Source organism: Trachinotus anak, unplaced genomic scaffold (assembly GCF_046630095.1).
Source record: "Trachinotus anak isolate AG129_WGS33_773 ecotype Australia unplaced genomic scaffold, CSIRO_AGI_Tana_v1 ptg000019l, whole genome shotgun sequence".
In the NCBI taxonomy this organism is placed as follows: Eukaryota; Metazoa; Chordata; class Actinopteri; order Carangiformes; family Carangidae; genus Trachinotus; species Trachinotus anak.
Window position 1 is genome coordinate 12912248 of NW_027273870.1, and position 23170 is coordinate 12935417.

Here is a 23170-nt window from a genome sequence, read left to right on the forward strand (position 1 = left end):
GCAATAAAAGCCCTGTTAACAAACAAAGGGTTTCTGTCCAATGAAACACTAGTGTAATTTTAATTTGTAATAGTAAAAGGGAGTGCTGAGTTTGTATTAACGCATAATGCAGTAACTTTAACAGGGCAAATTGGAGCAGCTCAAAATGAGTCAAAAGCCTGTCTCTAAGATAAGCCTGCCTCAAAGATCAACCTGTAGTTGAGACAAATAAAGGCCCCGGTGACTTTATGAGGGAACATGGTAGTTGAAAACTGCTGTGGGTCTATTGTAAACACCTCCTGATGATGTAATAGAATAGTCTTCAAGCTATTTTGAAAGAGCAACAGCGAATGGTAAAAGTCTCAGTAAAACGCTCAGTCAACCAATGGTGTAATGTAATTTGTCAAAAGAAAGTCCAGAATCTGAATGCACACAGATGATATTTTTAACATGGTGGCTTAAAGACTTCTGGACTAAAACAAGAATGCAGAAACCAATGTTCAATTTTATCTAAAAATATATGGGAAACATTTTTACTTAGCTGCGGCTCAGCAGAGGAGGAAGTTCTGCCATAGCACTCGTGTTACAGTCGTGTTGGAATCTCAAGTCATGGGTTCTGAAAAGAACAATGGAGAAGCCTACATGTCTCTCCAAAAGTCTACGTCTCAAGCCATGAATCCTGAAGAGAACAATGGTCACAGTCTTAAACTGGCGGCCAAGCGCACAGAGTGCTTTGTTTGTTTTCTTTTTCTTTTTTTCATTTTTCGAATCCGACATAGATCGCTGTGCAATCAGCTGATTTTAGGTTCTGTGAGGACGAGCTGACTTTGTTAAGGACAAAACAAAGGTCACCATCTCTCATCTGTGATCTTCCTGCTGCCACCGAGGGACTCATCACATCGTCATCGCCAGGAGAGCGAGACACGAACCACCAAGCTCCCAGCCAAGGACCGAGCTGTGGAGAATCAGAACGGACTTTCGGAAGGATCAGAGTAACTCACAGTAAGAGGCTGATGTCTGTGCAGAGACACAATTAGTGTAGCGTGTTGTATTTGTAATTTGACTTATAAGTGTTGCATATCCTGTTGTTTTAGATCGTTCACTGTGATCAGCTTAATAAGCCAAATATCTCTAGTTAAAGGACCAATAGCCGACCAGACGAACTCCGGTTCTCTGGCTCCGTTATTGTGTAGTGATATTGTGGTGATTATTAACTGTGGTGACGATCTCTTGTGGACTCTTTCCTCTCTTCACCTTTATTGTCCCTCTTTTCTCCCAATCACGCACCTCATCTACATCTCACTCACATTCAGGCTGCCCTTGGGTGTGATCGTGTCATACACGTAAAGCTCAAGGGTCCCTCCCTTTGTTCTCGTTGTTCACGCCATTCACACTCAGCGGCCAGCCGCCATCTTGGCTCTAGCGACGATGTCACTTGCGTCACGCTGCCGCCATCTTGGCTCCTACTGACTCTCACATGACTTCGTCACCATCTTCTCTCTCTCCCTCTCTCTCTCTCCCTCACACACACACACACACACACACGCATACACACACACACACAGTTGTTACACATGTGTTTTGCCTGCAATTATCTAGTTAGTAACCAATGTTTGTTTTAGTATTATAATCGGTTTAATATCAATAATGTATATTTGAATAATGATTACTCTTATTAATAAATCCTGTTATAATTTAACTCGTCGTTGTCTGTGATTATTGTGACTATATTTGTGATAACAGCTGGATTCAGGACAGTCACTGTTCGAATTTACCCTTCAATTAACCTTCTGAGACTGTATTTTGAGCCATCAATTTGGTCATTGGTCCCTGGTGTCAGGGTGGTGCCCCAAGGTTACTACTTGTAGTAAACATCTATATATATGTGATTATCACTGATAATCATTAATATTATACGCCAATAACCAAATTGCCCCTACCTGTGCACAATAGTAGATACAGTGCATCCGGATAGTATTCACAGCGCTTCACTTTTTCCACATTTTGTTATGTTACAGCACACAATACCCCATAATGACAAAATGTAAAAAGTTTGCTTGAAACTTTTGCAGATTTATTAAAAATAAAAAAACAAAAATATAACATGTACATAAGTATTCATAGCCTTTGCTCAATACTTTGTTGAAGTACCTTTGGCATTAATTACAGCCTCAAGTCTTTTTGAGTATGATGCTACAAGCTTGGCACACCTATTTTTGGCCAGTTTCTCCCATTCTTCTTTGCAAAACCTATCAAGCTCCATCAGGTTGTATGGGGAGCGTCGGTGCACAGCCGTTTTCAGATCTCTCCAGAGATGTTCAATCGGGTTCAGGTCTGGGCTCTGGCTGGGCCACTCAAGGACATTCACAGAGTTGTCCCGAAGCCACTCCTTTTTTTATCTTGGCTGTGTGCTTAGGGTCGTTGTCCTGTTGGAAGATGAACCTTCGCCCCAGTCCGAGGTCCAGAGCGCTCTGCAGCAGGTTATCATCAAGGATGTCTCTGTACATTGCTGCATTCATCTTTACCTCGACCCTGACTAGTCTCCCAGTTCCTGCTGCCGAAAAACATCCCCACAGCATGATGCTGCCACCACCATGCTTCACTGTAGGGATGGTATTGGCCAGGTGATGAACAGTGCCTGGTTTCCTCCAGACATGATGCTTGGCATTCAGGCCAAAGAGTTCAATCTTTGTTTCATTAGACCAGAGAATTTTGTTTCTCATGGTCTGAGAGTCCTTGAAGTGCCTTTTGGCAAACCCCAGGCGGGCTGTCATGTGCCTTTTACTGAGGAGTGGCTTCCGTCCAGCCACTCTACCATACAGGCCTGATTGGTGGAGTGCTGCAGAAATGGTTGTCCTTCTGGAAGGGTCTCCTCTCTCCACAGAGCAACGCTGGAGTACTGTCAGAGTGATCATCAGGTTCTTGGTCACCTCCCTGACTAAGGCCCTTCTGCCTAGATCGCTCAGATTGGCTGGGCAGCCAGCTCTAAGAAGAGTCCTGGTGGTTCCAAACTACTTCCATTTACAGATGATGGAGGCCACTGTGCTCACTGGGACCTTCAATGCTGCAGGAATTTTTCTGTACCCTTCCCCAGATCTGTGCCTCGATACAATCCTGTCTCTGTGGTCTACAGACAATTCCCTGGACTTTATGGCTTGGTTTGTGCTCTGACATGCACTGCCAACTATGGGACCTTATATAGACAGGTGTATGCCTTTCACGTCCAATCAACTTAATTTACCACAGGTGGACTCCAGTCAAGTTGTAGAAACATCTGAAGGACAATCAGTGGAAACAGGATGCACCTGAGCTCGATTTTGAGTGTCATGGCAAAGGCTATGAATACTTATGTACATGTGATTATGTGGTTTTTTATTTTTTATATATTTGCAAAAATTTCACGCAAACTTTTTCCACTTTGTCATTATTGGGTATTGTGTGTAGAATTTTGAGGTAAAAAATGAATTTAATCCTTTTAGGAATAAGGCTGTAACATAACAAAATGTGAAAAAAGTGAAGCGCTGTGAATACTTTCCAGATGCACTGTATATACATTACATGCAGTAGAACATCAGTATAGAAAATGTTCCTGGGCATTAGAGTAATTCTATACTATGCAGATCATAAAATAATTATGAAAACAGGATGTTGTGATAACACATTCATAAATAATCTAACTTTTGGACAGACTTTTGCAGCTTTGGTTTCATTTCAGCTTTTAATACCTTAAAGTACAGGACATGGACATTAGTAGAGTGCTGATTAAAGCAATGATATATCATAGAGCACAGAATGTGACCGGGAAATCTACCTGAGATGTGTGTGTTGGTGACTCTGTGTGCGATAACCTTGTGTGTGTTCACTCCCTGTCACTATCTGAGGCGCCTGCAGTCTGAAGGAAAGCATCTGGTTTCAGCATCTGGACACACACACACACTGACACACACACACACACAGATTGGAAGTGTGTTTGATAGAGTCAGTGAGAGGACACCAAGAAGGTTATCTGTGATCAGAGCCTGCAGTTATTTTACACATGTACACATACACACATATGCACTCAATGAAGAAAAAACCAAAGACAAAGACGGGAGCACACTTTAGGATTCAGTCTCTCTCTCTCTCTCTCTTTCTCTGTCTTCTTCACACACACAGACCTGTCACACTTTGTTTTTCTCTGCCTCCTTCCCCTACATGTTCACACATATGGGGCACGAAAGAGCAGCAGATATGTGGCATCAGTGAATCAGCAACATCCGGCATCCGGCCTCATAATCCTGACAGATGCTGTTCGTGTCTTCACTGACTTACATTTCATTACATGGACTAATGCAGACATAGAGTTCCTTAAAAGGATGCTGATTGTTTACAAATGAACTCTTTGACATAATCACAACTCAATGTCCATGGGACAGTTGGTTTCTCTATGTAGAATGTGTTCAGTTATGTTAATATGGTAATAAAGGGTTGGAGTATGATGATACATGGGTGTGATATTTATCTTTTATTAAATCCAAATCAGGTCCAAGGCTCCAGACTAAAATATTCAATTGCCAAAGGATGATAAAAAATGTTTGGGAGTACATAAAAAAAAAAAAAAAAAAAAAAAAAAATATTATAAATTAATACAAATATATTTTTATTTTATAAAAAATATAAAAAATATAAACGTCTTGACTGTCATGATCTGTGCTGCTGCAGTTACTGACTATTCAGGAAATAAAGTTAAATTCAAGTGGCTGTTTGACACAAGCAGAGTATAAAGACAGCTGGATTTTATGAATTTGGTTAAATTTGATTGGACAAAAATTTTGTTATTATCATGATACTGACAACACACACCTCCCCTCATTGTCTCAGTCTTCACCTCCTTCTTTTAGTCCACATCTGGCTGTCAGCAGAGGTTAGATGGCATTGAGTTTTCATATGTAATGAAATCCTTTTTACATTCATAGACCCAAGCTAAGGATAAAAATGTTAAAGAAATTTAAAGAACAGACTGAGAGAACAATATCTTACTTATAAAATAAACAAAACAGTGACTTCACTTAAAACTTTGGCGCTTCAACTCCTGACTGCCAATATTCTTTGATTAGCCAGACAAAGTCCAAAGTATTGACCTGTGTTAACTGAACAGCTGCTCACTGCCTCTGCTGAAGACACAAGCCTCAGATCGCTGGGTGAACCTGACAGCTGCCGAACAACAACTGTATGTGATTTTCACAACAGCAACAACTGCTGCAGACCTACTTCTTCCTTAGACAACAAGGAGGTGTGTTTGTTTTGTAATCTGCCCAAACCTTTTTTTTCTGTATTGTCAATTAAAAATTGTTTTCAATGATTAAATTATTAACAGCAATTAATAGTTAAGCAATTAATGACAGCCCTGAATGAAACATACATACATACATACAAACAACATAAAACTGAATCAAATAATGAAAAGCAGTCATTATCATTTTTTTCTACTCTGCATTAGGCTGCAATGTCCTGCCTTATAACCACTCTTTAATGACATTTTGTGAAATAACATAATGTAATATGTCATTCTTACAAGGAAAGTTTTGTGTAAAATCTGAATAATGTCATAAAAACATTAAAAATATCTTGTTTGAGTTTGTCAAAATCAGAAAAGTTGTTTATTGTTATTTGTTACAACAAACTCAAAGCAACAACTACAACTGCTAGTTACAACCACAGTATGTCACACACTATCTAACAGCAACAAAGTATAACTGAATTGTTCACAGCTTGGATTGCCAGCTCTCAGCACTCTGCTATTAAAGAATAAAAATGTCTTAGGTTGTTTTGTTTACACGGTGCTCTTTTCATTCTGAAGCAATACAATGATTACACAAGACACTGAACAATTAAAAACTAAGAAAGTAAAAGCTGAAGGTAATAACATGTCACTGTATTTGAGTAGCATATCCTTGAACTTATTTTTACATAATCTACCTCAGCAGAATTCACTGATGTTTTGTACTCAACTACTATATTTTTAGAAAGACAATAATACTAATAAATTCAGTCAAGAGGATAGTCACATGTTGTATTTTTGAAACTTTTTTTATTCATAAAGAGAATCATACTATCATAAAATCAGGTAAAAAATCAGGCAAGACAATGTTTGAGACTAATTTGTTTATGGCAACAGAAGACTTGAGTGAAGTATGACCCACCATAGAAATTATCTACTAACAGTAATTTTTAATAGAACATATAAATATCTTCATCCCCATAAAGCATGATTTCAGCTTCAGTGGTAAAATGTATGACACAAATGAAAGATATTTCTGTAATACTAAAATATGTCAGAGTATTTGTACTAGCTCTGCTACTGTATACTCACTGTGCACATGACTGCTGCAGTTTTACAGTCGCTTGTATGTGTGTAATGTAAACTGTGAGGATGTGTAGATGAATGGGTGTGTATCTGCATCTGTGTCCCTCCCTGCTGGAAACTACAGGGACCAATGACAGGCCCTCCTGGAGCAATTTGAGCCTATGAAGATGTACTAGCAGGAAGGTGAGAGCAAATTAGAGCAGCAGAAGAGCATGCAGACTGTTCAGCTGAATAGAGACAGGTTGGAATATCTGCAGTGAATCTGTGATTCATTTATTATGATCTGAGGCCAAAAGTGCTGGCACCCTGCTTTAGGTCCTGACCTGACAAGTCCATTAATATGGTTCATTGGACATCAAGTACCAGGATGCAGCTAAACGCATATAGCAGAGGATTTTATCAGAGGTTAATATGCATTGATATGACTGAAACAATAAGTTGAATTATAAACTGTACTTAAACTGTACTATCACTTTAGCTTGGTTTGTGCTGTGAAAGGTGTAGAACAGCAGGTTTCAAAGGGTGAGGTGTGCCTCCCCTGGGAGTGTCAGAGAACTTAAGGGGGAGGCGCAATGTGAGAAAAAATAAACTTGGAAAAATAACTGTAAACATGTGGTTAGCTAAATTCAGCTATGAATGTGGCAAAATGGAATGAGTTTTAGTACCTACAGCGAGAGAGGAGACAGAGTCTGGTATGAGCAGAAGATGGAGGAAGTCTGATCGATGTTTATTCCTTTCTACAGTGCATCCTTATATCAATCACCTATGCGCATCAAAGACGCACGGCCCTATCTTACAGCTGGTGCAAAGAGGCACAAAGCGCAAGTGTCTTTGTCCGTTTCAGACCAACATAGTTGTCATTTTCCCATCCAGTGCCAGTTTATATAGAAAACACATTTGCACCCATTTCTGCGCCCATGGGCATGTTGATCTTAAAATAAGGTGTGGTCAGGCACATTATTGGTGTATTGCTATCTTGAAAGTGATTGACCAGAAAAAAAATGGATCTTAAGTGAGTGGCACAGCATTTCACTGAACATGCAGAACTATTGATAACGTAAAAAGACTAACATGAAAACATTCTCCCAAAGGTAAAGTATGGTGAAGGGAGCATCATGATTGGGGGCTTTGCTGCCTCTGGGCCTGGACAGCTTGACATCATGGAGGCGAAAATGATTTCCCAAAGTAAGGTTTATCAAGCTAAATAAACTTCTTCTAAGCTACTGGGTGATGCAGTAGGACAATGACCCTAAACAATGAAATAAATGTAATTCAGACAAACTTCAAACAAAGAAAATCCACCTTTTGGAGTGGCCCAGTCTTTAACCCAGTAGAGATGCTGTGGAATGACCTCAAGAAATACGTTCACACTGGACATCTTAAGAATATGTCTGAGCTAAAGCAGTTCTGTAAAGATTAATGATCCTAAGTTCCTCTTGAATTTTGTGTGGGTCTGGTCAGTAGCTACAAGAAGAGCTTGTTTGAGGTTGTTGCTGCCAAAGGAGGTTATTAGGAGAACAGTTATTAAATCAAAGAATTCACTTAGATTTTCCACCAAGACTCCAAAACCATGCCAAATATTGAATGAATGTGTTCAATTAGGACACAAGAGATTATAATTGTCTGTGTGTCATTAGTGTAAATACATTGTTTGTCTATATTTGTCACCTAAATGAAGACCAGACCACATTTTATGAGCAATTAAACTTAAAAGATTTGACATACTTTTTCTAATTACACTATATGAAAGTCATTTTGTGACATTAAAGAGGTCTCTATGTTCAAATCTGTGCTGTTTGTGCAAACTTCATATAATACTGAAATGATCTGCGTCACCACTGACTGGCAAAAATGGAATCAGCTGTAGCCAGAAAACTAGTAGGTACAAGAGCCAAAAAATGGACTAGTGGCTGGTGGAAATGTTATTGTGTGTTTGTGAATATATGTCACCGCAACCAAATAGCAAGTGCATTTGCAAAAAAAGACCAGTATTTTTCTGCCTTGTGCATTTGGCATGGTGATTGCCCTTGTGGTGCTATTTTAAACACTTACATATACAGAGAGAACCAAACCACACATTTCATCAATTGTCAGTATATTGTGGTGTAACAACCTCAGGGACAAGCAGACTGAAGCAGAGTGAGATGGAGTGATAGATGGTTGGAACTAAAGTAATATGTTGTGACAAGTCAATTTCACCCACTCGCTGGGGAACAATGAAGCAAAAGACCTCTAATTTTCAATTCAATATCAAAACCCAGCTTTCACAGAATCCACCTGAAAAACAAAACATTGAGAAACAAAATGAATGTGAAGACATGAGGTAATGTGCCTCTGAGTACAGAAATCGATGTGCTTTGTCCTGCTGGTGGTACATCAGGAGTAAATTCAACCATCAATGCACGCCCCAACACACACAAACACACACATACACACCTACGCACACACTCCCATGCTATGTCATTAACCATAGTCTACCGCCCTCTCACTCTTACACTCAAACCAACCAAACACATCATCATGTAGTCAAAGTCATCTAGGAGCAACCAAACCATTACACATGCTAATTATGAATGTATTTTCATTCAATTACACAAACACACAAATGCACACAAATACACACACACAGAAACACACGTCATATCTGTTTTTCATAATGGACATTCACAAATAAGATGTTTATACTGTGATGGTACACTATACAATAAATTTGTCAATTTTTTTAAAAGAAAAAAAAAAGATGCTGGATTTGTTTCACAGATTATTACGTGGATTTGCACCAAACTGCACAAACTCAATGATCTCAACACCATGAAGAAGTCAGATTTTTTTCTTTTTATATCAAAAGCCAAACATTATTTCCTGAGAAACTGACAAAAAGTGGTCAGTGTTAAGGAAAATAATAAAAAATTCCTGGATCCCCCACCCCTTAAAACTGGATCAGAACTATCCCTCCAGCAGGTCTGGTGCAAATCTGTTCAGTATGTTTTGCACAAACCTGCTGAAAAACAAAAAAGCAAACAAACACTACCAGTCAAAAGTTTTAGAACATCTTCATTTTTCGGTGTACTCAGTGTACTCTCAAATTAAAGCACCCCTACCCTGTTTTTAATGAAATTTACATTTTTACCTTGGGCAGTTTACAATGATTTGGATCATTCAGGGTTATTTAATGGACTTTCAATTTCAATAAAAACTTGAAAAATGGGTGTCTTCTGAAAATTTTGACCATGTATGTTTCATGAGAAAATGCAGAAATTGTCCAAATCCATAAATTCCGCATATACAACAAAACTCAGCCAAAACTTGAACTATTGACAACAAGCATCAACATCAACCTTGGTCTGCTAGTTTGTATCACTCTATGTAAACACATAAGGAATTTGCACATTTTGAGCGATGCATATATGTATTGTATAATAATATGACACATTGTCGGATATTTTTTAACTACTTTGTACTACATAGTTGAGTTCTCCTGGGAACAGCCATCCCAGTCGTGTTCCTTTTACTGCTATCATATCTTGATTCAAATGAAAACAAGCTTGTCTAGTTGTATGAACATGTCAAAGTAAGAAAACATATGAAATAATAATAAAGTTAATTGCGCTAGTATCAGGGAGTATGATGCAAAAACATGACAAAGTTATGAACAGGATAAAATTAAAAAAATTTAAGCAAAAGAGAAGAAGTAGTTAAAATACAATACTGTAGTATATACATGACAAATTAGACAAAAATGGTAATTTTCAAAGTGGGAAATTAAATCACATATCCTAATTTGAAGGCCACTTGCTATACCTACCATTAAAATTGTATTTCTTCCATTCAGCCGTTGCCTTTACCTGTTGATTCCTATTTAGTCTCTTTGAAAAAAGTGCATTAAAACTATCAACAGCAAGTATCAGTCTTCAGGACTGAAAAATTAGGCCAATGCTTCAGTGGTAAAACAGCAATTCCTTGAACGGCCACTCGAGGTTCAATCCCTATAGACTCCTATGTTAAAAAACCCAACTTTAACTTACAGTCTGGTAGAAAAAATGGTTTTGGTCTTTATAGCTAATTACCCCTGTATAGAACTGTACATTACAACTGTATTAGGTGGATGTGTGTGTGTGTGTGTGTGTGTGTGTGCACATGGTAGTAGTAGATTATATATAACAACAATAACAATACTAATAATACTATTACTACTAATAATAATAAGAATAATAATAGGGTAATAGCAGCAATGTGATTAACTTTATAATATCCCTTACCCCTTTTTTTCCCCCCGCTTTGGAAATTCCCCGGACCACTTTTGGAGGGGGTCTGCCCACTGAGGAAAGATGTGCCTCTTTCTCCTCACCCTGAAAGAGAGGGTGGGAGGTCCTGCCAGGTCCTGCCCCATGCCGCCCCCACCAGGGACCCTAACATGTTGCCCAGAGGTCAGGTAGGGCACCCCCATCTGCCCCATCCAGGCAATATGTTAATACTATTTAGCAGGTATTGCCATTCTTGGCTTTTAAGCTTTTAGCTTAGCTTGTTAATTTGCTAATTAGCCAGCAACTTAATTAGCTTAGGTTAGCCTTTGAGCAAGACGTCCAGCTGTGCTAACAATGCTAACAGAAAAAAAAAATTATTAAAAAAAAGTGAATTTGCTTTACATTGTTGTCCTTAACAATTACAGAATGTACTAAATTTATGTCAGCTGTGTTATATAAGTGAATATGGCATGAAAAAACTAAGTCTAGGAAATAGGCAGGTAACTACAAAAGAAAATACAATGCAACAGACAGAGTATGAGAACTGTGATGTCTACCAGATTTTTATTATGACCTGTTGAACACTTCAGTAATTCAAGTTTTATTGTTTGAATGACAGCGGTACATTTTGTGTGACAGAGGTAAATTAAGATATATATTACTTTACATATATATATTTGTCTATGTAAGGTTTTACCCCTCAGTGACTCTGACACACTGTAACATCAGTGGATGTTCAACATAAAAAGACAAAACTGACAGTGAACACTTCACTACAGCACTGACTCCAGGGTACAGAGACCTTTTCATGCCTTACAAGACTAAAATAGGATGAGAATAAAATATAGTACATTGGATTACATAATACATTACTAAATACTTCATTAGGGCAGAGTTTACCCTTTAATGTCACTGTTAAGGTGAAATTACTGACATACCAAACATAGTATGATTCTATGATGGCCTAGCTTTGAGAACAGTTACAATTTATTTTAATAGCAACAATAATTTTAATGTGGATGAACTGCATACTGTACATTCGTACTCCAGTTATCTTGGTAGTACACTGTTAAATCTAAAACCACATTCCAATAAAAAGTTGAATATCTATAGAACTTATACATACAAACCTCTTTTATGAATAACAGTCAGTACTCCATTTCCTCTTGAAATTATGACACAGGGTTCATCTTTTCATTTTTGCCCAGTGTACATAAATCATAGAAAACAAATTTGTAACCTTTAATATTGATGTTTTCATGAATGCAAGATTTGACTTTAATTTGTTGAACTGTTGCTTCTGTAGTGGTTATTTATTTTGTTATATAAAAAGGATCAGACTAAATCAGACTAAGCACATCCTGAACTTATAACTCTAACCCAATGATTATTCAGTGCACAGGTAATTCTTAGCTTTTCATTTTGAGCCCTTTTGTCCAGCACCTTGCCCACTGGTTTGGATGTGCACACATTCTTCTGTGTTTAAACTTGTCTTCTACCAGAACACCTAGCAAAAGGCACTCTCCAAAATCTTCTGTCTCTGGTGCTAAGGCTCCTCAGTTATCTTCAAGGAGAAAATGAAAATACTCCTACACTCACAGAAATAGACTCTGCATAATTATTCATCAACGTTTTGTTGTCTTCTGACCTCTCTCGAGACAAGTGAAACACTGTCTTGAGAAAGGTCAGAAGACTGAAACATTGTGTGGGAGTATTTTCACTCTCTATTTAAACTAGATTTTTATCCAAAAGAGGCAAAAGAGTTGAGCATTACTGCTTTATGTTTTATCTGTATTGTGTAATTTGTTTGACCTTTCAATTGATGGTCATATTTGAATGTGAAATCTAACCTTTTCATTCAGTATTAAAGTCAAAAGTAGGGCAAATATAAATAGAATGGATTGAAATGTGAACCAGAAGTTATCAATGAACTCTGAAAGAATGTTTTAAATAAAGGATATAAAAAACAAAAAGGTGGACAATATTAAAACTATAGCAAAAGATAAAGGGTGGGATTGTAGGTATCAGGAAGAGCAGAGGTGTTTAAGTGTCATAGCTATAGATGTTTGTTTTTTTTTTACCAATCATAATGAAAAAAGTCAACATTAGCCATCATAGACAGTCTTATAGGGTCCTAAATGCCAAATTCAAAATCTTACAGTTACAGTTCAAATTTGGGTCACAGAAGAAAACATGAAGGGTGTTGGAGGTGAAGATGGCTACACCGTCCTCCATAGTGACCTGCTTGACGCAGCTGACCCTCCCAATGTTGCTGCTGCCACAGTGGATGTTGACCACAGCAGGTGATGCTCTTCCACATCCAGCATACAAGAGTATGCTTTCCCAGGTCTGTGCAGCTCTGTGTACCCATAGAGATGGCAGACGTGTAGCTATTACCAATGATCCACATAGTGATTATGAAAGGTATATAAATGATTCAGGTAATGAAAAATATAAATGACGGTCTTCTTTTTTTGTCATTTGAAGACAGACAATGTAGCAACAGCTGTTTAAAGTCAAGTAGCCAAGACTGGTACTTCAAGGAGGGAGATGTAGTGGAGGTATCACAAGGTTGAATATACTGAAAGAAAGAAACATCTTGTAACAAATGTAACAATGCCTTTCCTTCTCAGAAGTCATATTCAAGGTAATAATTTCAAACAGCACTGTCGTTAGCAGTACACACAAGTTTCAGTCCCCCATGGACTTTTTCAGTGTCAAAACCATAAATATGGACACAGTGTACAATAGTGGTGTGAATTATATACTCATACATCTGCACTGAGAATCTAACTGCAGATTTTCCAATTTCTAGTTCAGTAAAATTCTTAAATGTTAATTAATAAATAAAATAATATAAATAATATAAAACATTTTTTGGTTAGAAAATACTAAATAGCTGCTATCACATGCAACTTAGCTTATTAACATTCACTCATTAAAATTCTAATCAAGTAACATACAAATTAACTAAAAGTTATGTTAATTTCTAAATTCAGGTTAACTGACTGGCTTCAAATTATTTCCTAGAAACACATTAAGCTTTACACTGAGTCATGGCAACACTGGCCAAAAGTTTAGCAAATTACCACTGCGCTATATATATGCATATGCATATATATATAAGCACATTTAAACATTTTTAAGTTTTTGTAGTATTATCTCAATAACAGGTTTTGTTGTATAATTTTATTTTAACTTACCTGAAGTAACGTAAACTGGGACGACCAGGTACCCCAAGGCAACAAGACAGTAGCCAGCTAGAATGCAGAGTAGTATATAGCTCAGCTGCTTAACCTAGCTTCTTAGCCTTAGCTAGCTTGGTAGCTTTGAGTTAAGTGGGCATGTGTCAGCAAACAAGGCTTCATATAACCTGGAGGAGTTAGGCAATGCCAAGATACCAATGGCCGAATTCCCCACTCTGAAAGAAAAAAATAATTAAACTCTGTAAAATTTAACTCCAACTCCAGTGACTAGCAACAAATCAGCTATAGCTAGCCTGGCTAATCACTAAACCAATAGCCACCAAGTGAGCTGCTAACTTAACTTAACACGCAGCTCGCAAAATGTGCAAACTCAACTGTGAAACTATACAAGACTACTAATACAACTTATAAGAACCAGAGAAAAGAATGAACAACAATCAAAGGTATTAACAGTTTTAATTGGATTGCTGAGAGCATCTAGCTACAAACAGGTCTTGCAATTCACTTAACCGTGCCTGTACCGCATGTGTGAAGAAGTGTCGTGGTTTGGCGACAATGTAAAGGAGGAGCACTGACTAAGCACGCCCACACCTTCAAAATGGCCAATAGGAAAGCAGTGCATTTTTTGATGCAATGACATCCAATGACCAATGACAAAATTACAGAAAACTATGAACGCTCAAAAAATAGCTATAATGGTGATTTTTTTTCAGAGTTTTCATTGGATGGGCAGATGATTCCTCTGGGTGGGCAAGCCTTATCTCTGGGTGGGCAACGCCCACCCCAGCCCAACCGTAGACATTCCCCCCCGCTCTGAATTCTTCAATTTTCCTCTTTCTCAGTAACATTCCTTCTTGACCTCATTTTCCATTACCATTTTACTGTAAGGCTGACTTAAGAAATTGTTTTACTCTTTCCCTTTCTCTGTTTCCTATTAGCTATGGCTAACAGAGAATGTCTGTATGTGTGTTTGTGTGTGTATCCTAACTGCATAACTGCATTGTGCAGTGTGCACTTTCCCCATAGCAACCAAGGCTAAGAACTACACAAAAGAATCTACACAACAAAAGCCAGCATGTTGAAGCAATGGCATAGCGTGTGGTTTGTGCTGCAGGATGAACATAAAGATGTTTTTCAAAAATCTGTGAGCAAGCCTTAGATGGTCTCAACAGGCGGAATCTATTAATTACACTTGTAAACGTAAACAATGGAAACACTGGAAACACTGGAACTGTCAACAATAAATAAAGCCAAAGAAAAACCCAGTCACTCCTGCCCAGTGAAACTTTCTCCACTCACTTCACTACCATAACAAGAGAATCATCACACATCAATTACACATCCAATCAATGCAATTAGCAATTAGCCTCCTAATTAGCAATTAAGTTAACAATTACATCAACAATATGCTAACAAGACCTTGCTAATAACTAGCTGGATTCTCATCAACAGAGGGCTTTGATTGCTGTAGTCTTAGAGGGCCTGGTTAAGCCTTTGTTTTCTGTAATGAAATGACATGTAAGATGTGTTAAATGGAATAACAGTATAGATCTATAAAGAATTAACACAATCAGGCTCAAGTTTACCAGCAAGGACACAAATCAACAAATTATTTAAGAGTAATTCTGTAATGTATTTGATCTATACACTCATTGTCAAATAGAATGCATTCCTAGCACAATTAGGGTGAGTTAGGATGAGTCCCAAGACTCATACACACATATACCATAAAATACATAACATGGTAGAAATATAAATTGCATGTTTCTCATTCATCCAAGCAAAGACAAATACAAGGATTTATCGAATCACCTGTAACAAAGATTATTTGTGAGGAAGACAAAAGACGCACCATAAAAAAAGTAAACTGCAGAGCATTGCACTTTTTCCTCTGATGAATCATGTCTTACCGGTACCGGTAAATCGGAGCCTCCTCACGGGGGGAGGGCCATACGAGCTCAGAGGGGAGGGGTAGTGTGTGGGGGGGCGCTTTTTTCAAAATGTTCTCCTCGTCTTTCAAATCGTAGACCCTAGCTTTAACGGAGGCTAGAAATTTTGTATTTCAGTTCACCACCGTTTCTTCACGCCCACAGGAGCGGTGTTTGTTGTTGTTCCATGTCAATACAGCTTTATTGAATTCGCACCCACATGAGCAGAGTCTCTTCTTCAGGTAAGCACATTCGATTAACGTTAGCTAGCTAACGTTGCTAATGCTAGAAAAATGTTTAGCTGTAACTTCTGTAGCAAGTCGGTTAAGACTTTGAGGGGTTATGTGCTTCATTGCAAACTCCTTAGAAATGAACCACATTGTTTATTTAAGTGCACTGGCGCCGGTTGCAAGCAGACATTTTGCAGATATGGAGCGTTTACGGCGCATTTTTACCGGAGGCATAGTGTATCTGCTCCTACTTCCATTGGGGTTGCATGGGGTAGAAATGCCCACTAAGTATATTAGTTAGTAGTATATTCTTTTAAATTTATGTGAACATTTTGTATTCATGCATTCAATTTAATAAAACTGAAGAACATTTGAGCTTGTGTTTCAGTGCATTTGTGACACTACAGAGTAGGTTGAAGGCTGGTGGCAGTGTTGCTAAGATTCTCCTTTACAGTAGGTAAACTGAAGACATCCAATACATCTTTTAACATGGTAAGAGCAAATAATCTTAATTATCTGTACACTTGTATAAATTAGCTTGTCTCTTTAACAAGTGTTAATATTTAAATATTATGCTACTGTCACCTTTCAGGCATTGCATCCAAAGTTCTATGACTGGTTATGGACTTAGAGGGAACAACTTAATGGCTTTGTGTCAGCCAGGAAAATGGCGAGTCTCTAATCCATGTAAATGCCAAAAACAAGCTGTTTTTGTTTTTAACTTTTAAAGATATTATTTCTGCTTTACTGGACAGTGGCACTAGAGATAGACAAGAAACACAGTGGAGAGAGAGGGGATGATATGTAGCATGGCCCAAGCCACAATTGAACCTTGGCCGCTGTGATATTAAAAATATGTGTTACATGGTCTTTGGCTGGCCCAGCTGCTCATGTTTTTGAGTCATTTGACTGTAATTTGTAACCTGTGTGTTGGAAAGAGTGAAAGAGTTGATGATTTCATATTTCACTTGAGGGGATGTATATCCTGTCTTCTCATATCTCCTTACACTTTCTTTCAGGTAGTCTACTAGTGGTTGTACTTGACATGGAGTCATCAACTTCTTTGTTGGCCTACTAATCTACCCTTGTGATCAGATACCAGTCTTGTCGAGGATAAATAGTGATACGTGATTGCACAGTTGACCATGCATTAATTTAACAATAGAAGGCTTTATGTTAATCTCTTTTTATAAGCACTGGTTGCCGCCCAGAAGGAGACCGGCCACACATCAAAACAATGGCTGAGGGCTGAGTCTCAGGAGAAAAACAGACCACCACACACTTCTAGTGGGTCATGAGGGATGATTGAGAAGATTTATGTTTGTACAGGTCCGTATGTTGTTGGTTTTTTTTTTTTGAAAATTCTGCATACTCTACCTTTAAGCACAGCATAAATGTAGGCCTTTCATAATCTAATTGTGATGGAAATAATGGAGAAACTGGTTTACTCTTAATAAAAGATGATACAAGGAGACTTGGATGTATTACGAAGGAAACATTTATTGACACTGAATCTAGGCAAATTCAAAGATAACATAACAAGTGAGAATGATCCCTTTAACACCTTAGCCATATAATTTTTAACAAATAATTTCACCTTCGCCACAGCACGGTGCAGCTGGATAATGCAAGGCAGTCAACTTTGCAGGAATGCGGTATGGCCAGTACTCTGATTTGTTGTCATCGTTATCAGCAGTGAGTACATTTAAATGGATAGGCTTCTGAACTGATGCTGCCATTAAATGTTTTTGTTTCTTCATACCTGTCAAATACTTACATGGCCACATCAATAATTATGTCTCCCATATATGTCTACTACCCTGTTATCTGGAGTTCCTTAAGGGTAAATCCTCGGAACTATCCTTAAAAAAATCAAAATCACTGAGTCGATGTCAAATCAAAAGCATTGTGTGTTTTCAGCTGTAGCCTCCACAGTTTCTCCCTCAATCTCTCTCAATCTATTAGATCTGCTAAATCTGTTAACTGTTTTAAGCGCCTCCTGAAATCATATTTATAGGTTGGCCTTTTTATGAGATTTTTTAAACCTACTCTTCATTCACCAATTAATTGTTTTTCTGTTCCAACTTCTTTAATTAATGTTTTGTTTTTTGTTGTTGTTGTTGTTGTAGTTGCGGGAAGCACTTTGCAACAGTGTAAGTGCTATATAATAATAATTATCACTATTATCATTAACAATTTTTTCTTTGTTGTCTTTATCTGGTTGCAGAGAGATTCATGCCAGTCCACATTAAACACCTGATTGAAGACTGCTGGTGAATTTTCAAGCAGGAATGATGACAACACCTGCCCAAAGTTCCAGTTTCCTTAACATTGTACCATGTCTGTATGAGACTCTGTCCCACCTGTCTTCAGTCAAGTCTGGACCCAATGACTCAAACACCAGTCTTGTCAAGGCTAATTAGAGGTAAGCAATGGTTTATGTCAGTGTAGCAAATGAGTAGATGCAAGCACAACTCAAACTTCACTCAATCGATCTCCCTCAAGTGCACGGTGCCAACAGCTTCATACAAACATACAGTAGAAAAAAAATCTGTATTATGGACAGGATTCATTTGTTTCACCCTTGCAATTCAGCAAGGGTGAAACAAATACTGAAAAGTGACTGTTTCTACCTTTCACACTAATACAATAAAATAAATGAAATACTCCTGATGACCTGCAAAACTATATTCCAGAGTGCTGGTTTCATTCTATGTATAGCTCATTGGAGCTCAGTTTAACAACAGAAGGCTGAATTTATCTTGTAGGTAGGTATGTAGGCATCATGCTCAGGCACTGCATCAATCTAACCTTTGCTTTGTTTCTGTTTTCTGGCTGCAGAGAGGATCATGCCAGTCTACAGTGGACACCAGATGGACAACATATGAGTCTTCAAGCAGAACTGGTGACTGCTGAATGCTTTAAGTTCGAGTTTCTTGAACACCATGTCCATGTTAAGAGCCCTCTTCAGCTAAGTCTGGACTCAGTGACTCATTAGTGTTGATCAACACAGGGCAAGTGATTCATGATGTTTATTTCTTCTATGGACTATCCTTCATATGTATGGACACACACTGTCTTTTCAAGATGTCAAAACTGCCTTGTGAGTATACTGGACAAGTTCTGTTTTTCACAGAGAATGTGTATATGCAAAGAGAGGTTCTTAAAGTTTATCAATTATAGTCTGTACTTTGGTTTACAATGGGCTTAATTGGTTATTTCCTTTATAATTTACCATTTGCATTTGCTGACTATAAAATCTACGCCAACAAACTGTAATTCCATATGTGTTGTACCATATTTTTTACGGTGAAATTCTGGCAACCACAGCTGCCAGTATTTTACCGTAAAGTTGAACTTTGCAATAAAATACCGTACTATATCTTACAGTTTTACCGTGTTTTTTCACTGATGGACTGTAATTAGGTTTACAGTATATCTGTTATTTTTAAAAGAATTTACCGCAAACAAGTTTATATAATAAACAAATAATAATAATATAATAAATATAATAAAATAGTAAACAAATAACAGTTCTCTACTGTGAAATTTACAGTTGCCAAAACAGCATACCGTAATGTCTTATACATTGTGACTGTATTTTCTATGGTAAAACTCTGGCAACCACAGCTGCCAGTATTTTACCGTAAATTCTACGGAATTTTTTTACAGTGTATGTTTTTAATTGCAAGTGCACCAAGTACCATTTATAGACATTACTACTCCTCTCTTGTCCGCACTTACATGGTAGCAGTTCCCTGAACCCTAAGTTGCTTTCTAGACTGTTGCCATGTTGTCATCTCACTGGGTTACAGTTACACTACAGTGAATGAAAAGTACAGAAGTACAGAAGTTGAGCTTTTAATTACATTTCACATACATTTGTAACTTAATTTGCCATGTGCTTATGGTTCATGCCTTATCCCTCTGCCCAGTTACAGTATAGTTCTGTGCACCTGCAGAGCAGCTGCACCACACTATGTCTTCTAACAGCTACATGCTGAGTATCAGGTTTTACCTGTCAGGCAGATGCAAGACGTTTTGACAGCTATGTCAGCCGAAGAGTCAATCACAAAGGGCAGACAGTAGAGGTAGTCGTGCCAGCATCTATTTCAAAAGTAGTTTGGCTGACTTCACTGGCATTCAGGACTGGAGCTAAGAGCACAAGAGCAGTGTTTCCATAACATTTGGTTTTGTAGATACTGGTTCACAAATGTTAAAGCTTGCAATGTTGTTATCTTAATACTCTATGCATAAATAACACAACTCAAAAACAACACAATTTGAATGAGAAATATTGAGTCGACTCAGAGGCTTCTCGACTGATGATTCAAATCATCATCTCTCTCTTTCATTAGAGAGACTTCACTGACATTCAGGACTCATAAGAAAGAGATATGAAATGTATATACAGATGTCTTTTTTGTGTGAAAAAGCATTGGCTTTCTCTTTCTCACCACATCACAGAACAATAGAAATGGATGGTTGAGACATTTTTTACATGCAAAATGCTTCTCAAAATGTTAACTACATATTTTGGATATATACCACAAGAATGGTTTAACAGCGATAAATATTTAATTAATTTACCACTGGCGGCTGATAAAAAGAATCTTACAAGGAAATGGTTATCATCAATGGAGATTTATAAAATGGAGAAGATATCAGCAATGTCAATCATAAATTGGAACAATTCATAGCATACTGGATTAACTAGGTAACATCCTATAGGCCTGATTTTACTTTCACAAATAGTTTAGAGTTAGTTATAATTTATAGTTAAACAGATTATTTTCTATATGTGTATTCTTAAGAAGTATTTTGAGGTTTGTGATAAACATGACTATATGGCCTATACATTCAGCTTGAAATCTGAAATATATATTTTTGGAAATATTTGAGTGATGCTGAATATCAATAACATAATAATAATTAAAAAGAAATACATGGTTGAGATCATTGTCATCACTCTTCTAATCTGCGATAAAGACAGGGACAAAGCACCCTGGGTAACCACAACAAAGTGCATGAGAGAAAGTAAAAAATGACAGTTTCTTCATTTTTTCTTTCTCCTACACAGTGCATTCAGACCCCTTCACTTTTTCTCCACATTTTGAAAACAGAATTTTAGAATGTTTATAAATTTATTAAAAAGTTAAAACTGAAATAAGACAGAAACAACGTATTCAGACCCTTTGCTGTGACACTTGAAATTTAGCTCAGATGCCACACACAGCCTACCAGTGGTAAATTCAATATAGACTGAACACAATCTGGAAAGACACACACCTGTCTGTATCAAACCTCCTAGCTGAAAGAACAGTCTGCAATACAAATGCAAATGTTCATCTGCAAAAGTTTCAAAGTAAAGATTTTTCCTTTCCAAATTCAAGTTTCAACATTTCATAACATTTTTCCCAGCATATGCAGACCACTTTTCAGATCACCATTTACAAGGTTTCAAACCCGGAAAACAAACTAAATACACCAGGAGAACAGTGACACATCTGAAACTGAAATATCTCTAACACATTTCAGTAAGAACACTGTAAGAGTGCAGCAGTTGTGAAGAAGGAAAACTCAAATACAAAACAATGTTTGCAGAGATGTGAAATTTGTTTTCAGCCAATCAAAATGTTATTTAAGCCTTCAACCTTCAGTGTTGAAATTTGACACAATATTCACCCCATACAAAAGCACATTGTAGAATCCTGAATGAGGAAACAGCTGAAAGCTTAAAGGAATCAGTGGAGCTGGTCAACATGACAACTGACAGGACAACATGCTCCATGCTGCTACACTCAAAAAAAAAAAAAAAAAAATCAGTGATTAAAGTTCACCAAAGAGCAGCTTGACACTCACAACACTACTGGGAAAATGTTTCTTGGACTGATGAAACTATGGTTGAACGATAAGAACCTGCAGGCTTATGTATGGTGTAAAAAAGTCACTGTATACCAGCATGAAAACGATGATTTGGGTCTGTTGTGCTGCCTCTGATCCTGGACTGTGTTTGTTAAAGAGATATTATCTCTGGCTACGAGATGTGAGGCTGTGAAAGTGGAGTGAACAGTGTGTGGATACGACTTAATTCAGTCTGTCCCTGCTGGGCAGCTAACACTAGCTAACTTGCTGTCTGCAGACATCAGGCTGATGTCCTCTCAGCACAAACAGCACAGATGAACTGATGAGCAGAAATCCAGTTTTTGTCCTGTCTGTGCTCAAAGTGATCATTAAAGTGGTTGACTGCTCTTCTGCTGAATCACCTGTTGCTGACTGTCTATGTGCAGCTGTATGAGCCCAAAAAAATACAGATATATTATGATTTGGTCATTTTTGCATTTTCCAAGGAAAGTAAATCCTCGGTCTACAGTTTTATGTTTTATGTTTTATTACTTAACACAATTTTATATTCAACGAACGAACAGTGTTGCTGATTTGTCAAATGTACACTCATCAAGATTCAAAATGAATCAACTCTATACTTAATGAATCAAAATTTAAACAAATCAGGAGATAAGTTTCCAGCCGTTATGTCTGTCCATAATGCCTTGTGTTTAATAATAATAATAATTTGATAAAATAGTAAAACCTAAGCATATATATATATATATATATATATATATATATGATTATATGATATTGGTGGTGCACATAACAACACTGAAAAACCATGTTTCAAAATTTATTTTAAGCTTTTTGTATGGAAAAAAAGCCTGGGACAAGAAATTGAGAAAACCTACTTGGGCAGGGACACTTACATTAATGTCCAGTCTAATTTAAAACAAACTAACTACACCTTAGCTTTGCACTAACCCATAACACCTAACCCCAAAAAACTGAAGTAAAATGTAAAAAAAAAAGGGGGTGGGGGTACGGGGGGACACTGCATCACTTTTCATGGTCTTAGAGACCAAGAATTTGTGTTTGTGAGAACAAAAAGTGTGTAAAACCACACATACATAAGAGCATGTTGATTGTCTGTATGCAAGATTATGTGTGATTAAGCTTGAGTTCAATGCATATGTGTGCGTGTGCCTATGTGTGTTATGCGTTCAGTGTAAAATGGCAACCTGTTGATGTGGGCAAAAACACAGCATTCCAAAAACACAGCGTGTGTGTGTGTGTGTGTGTGTGTGTGTGTGTGTGTGTGTGTGTGTGTGTGTGTGTGTGTGTGTATGTCTAAGTTCGAGCACACTGTCATGTTTAAGTCGCTGTGGGACTTTTTAGTGTTTTG

At 37.5% G+C, this 23170-nt stretch overlaps 1 protein-coding gene and 1 long non-coding RNA gene across 3 annotated transcripts in view; one reads left to right on the top strand and one right to left on the bottom strand.

Moving 5' to 3' along the window:
- The window catches only part of tenm3 (teneurin transmembrane protein 3), a 310851-nt gene that overhangs the window by 263264 nt on the left and 24417 nt on the right, over positions 1-23170 (bottom strand). The window lies entirely within an intron of this gene.
- Positions 15117-21848, top strand: LOC139636688 (uncharacterized). Its single transcript, XR_011694447.1, has 4 exons — positions 15117-17262; positions 17542-17628; positions 18161-18358; positions 18775-21848. It is a non-coding gene; the product is annotated as an uncharacterized lncRNA (long non-coding RNA).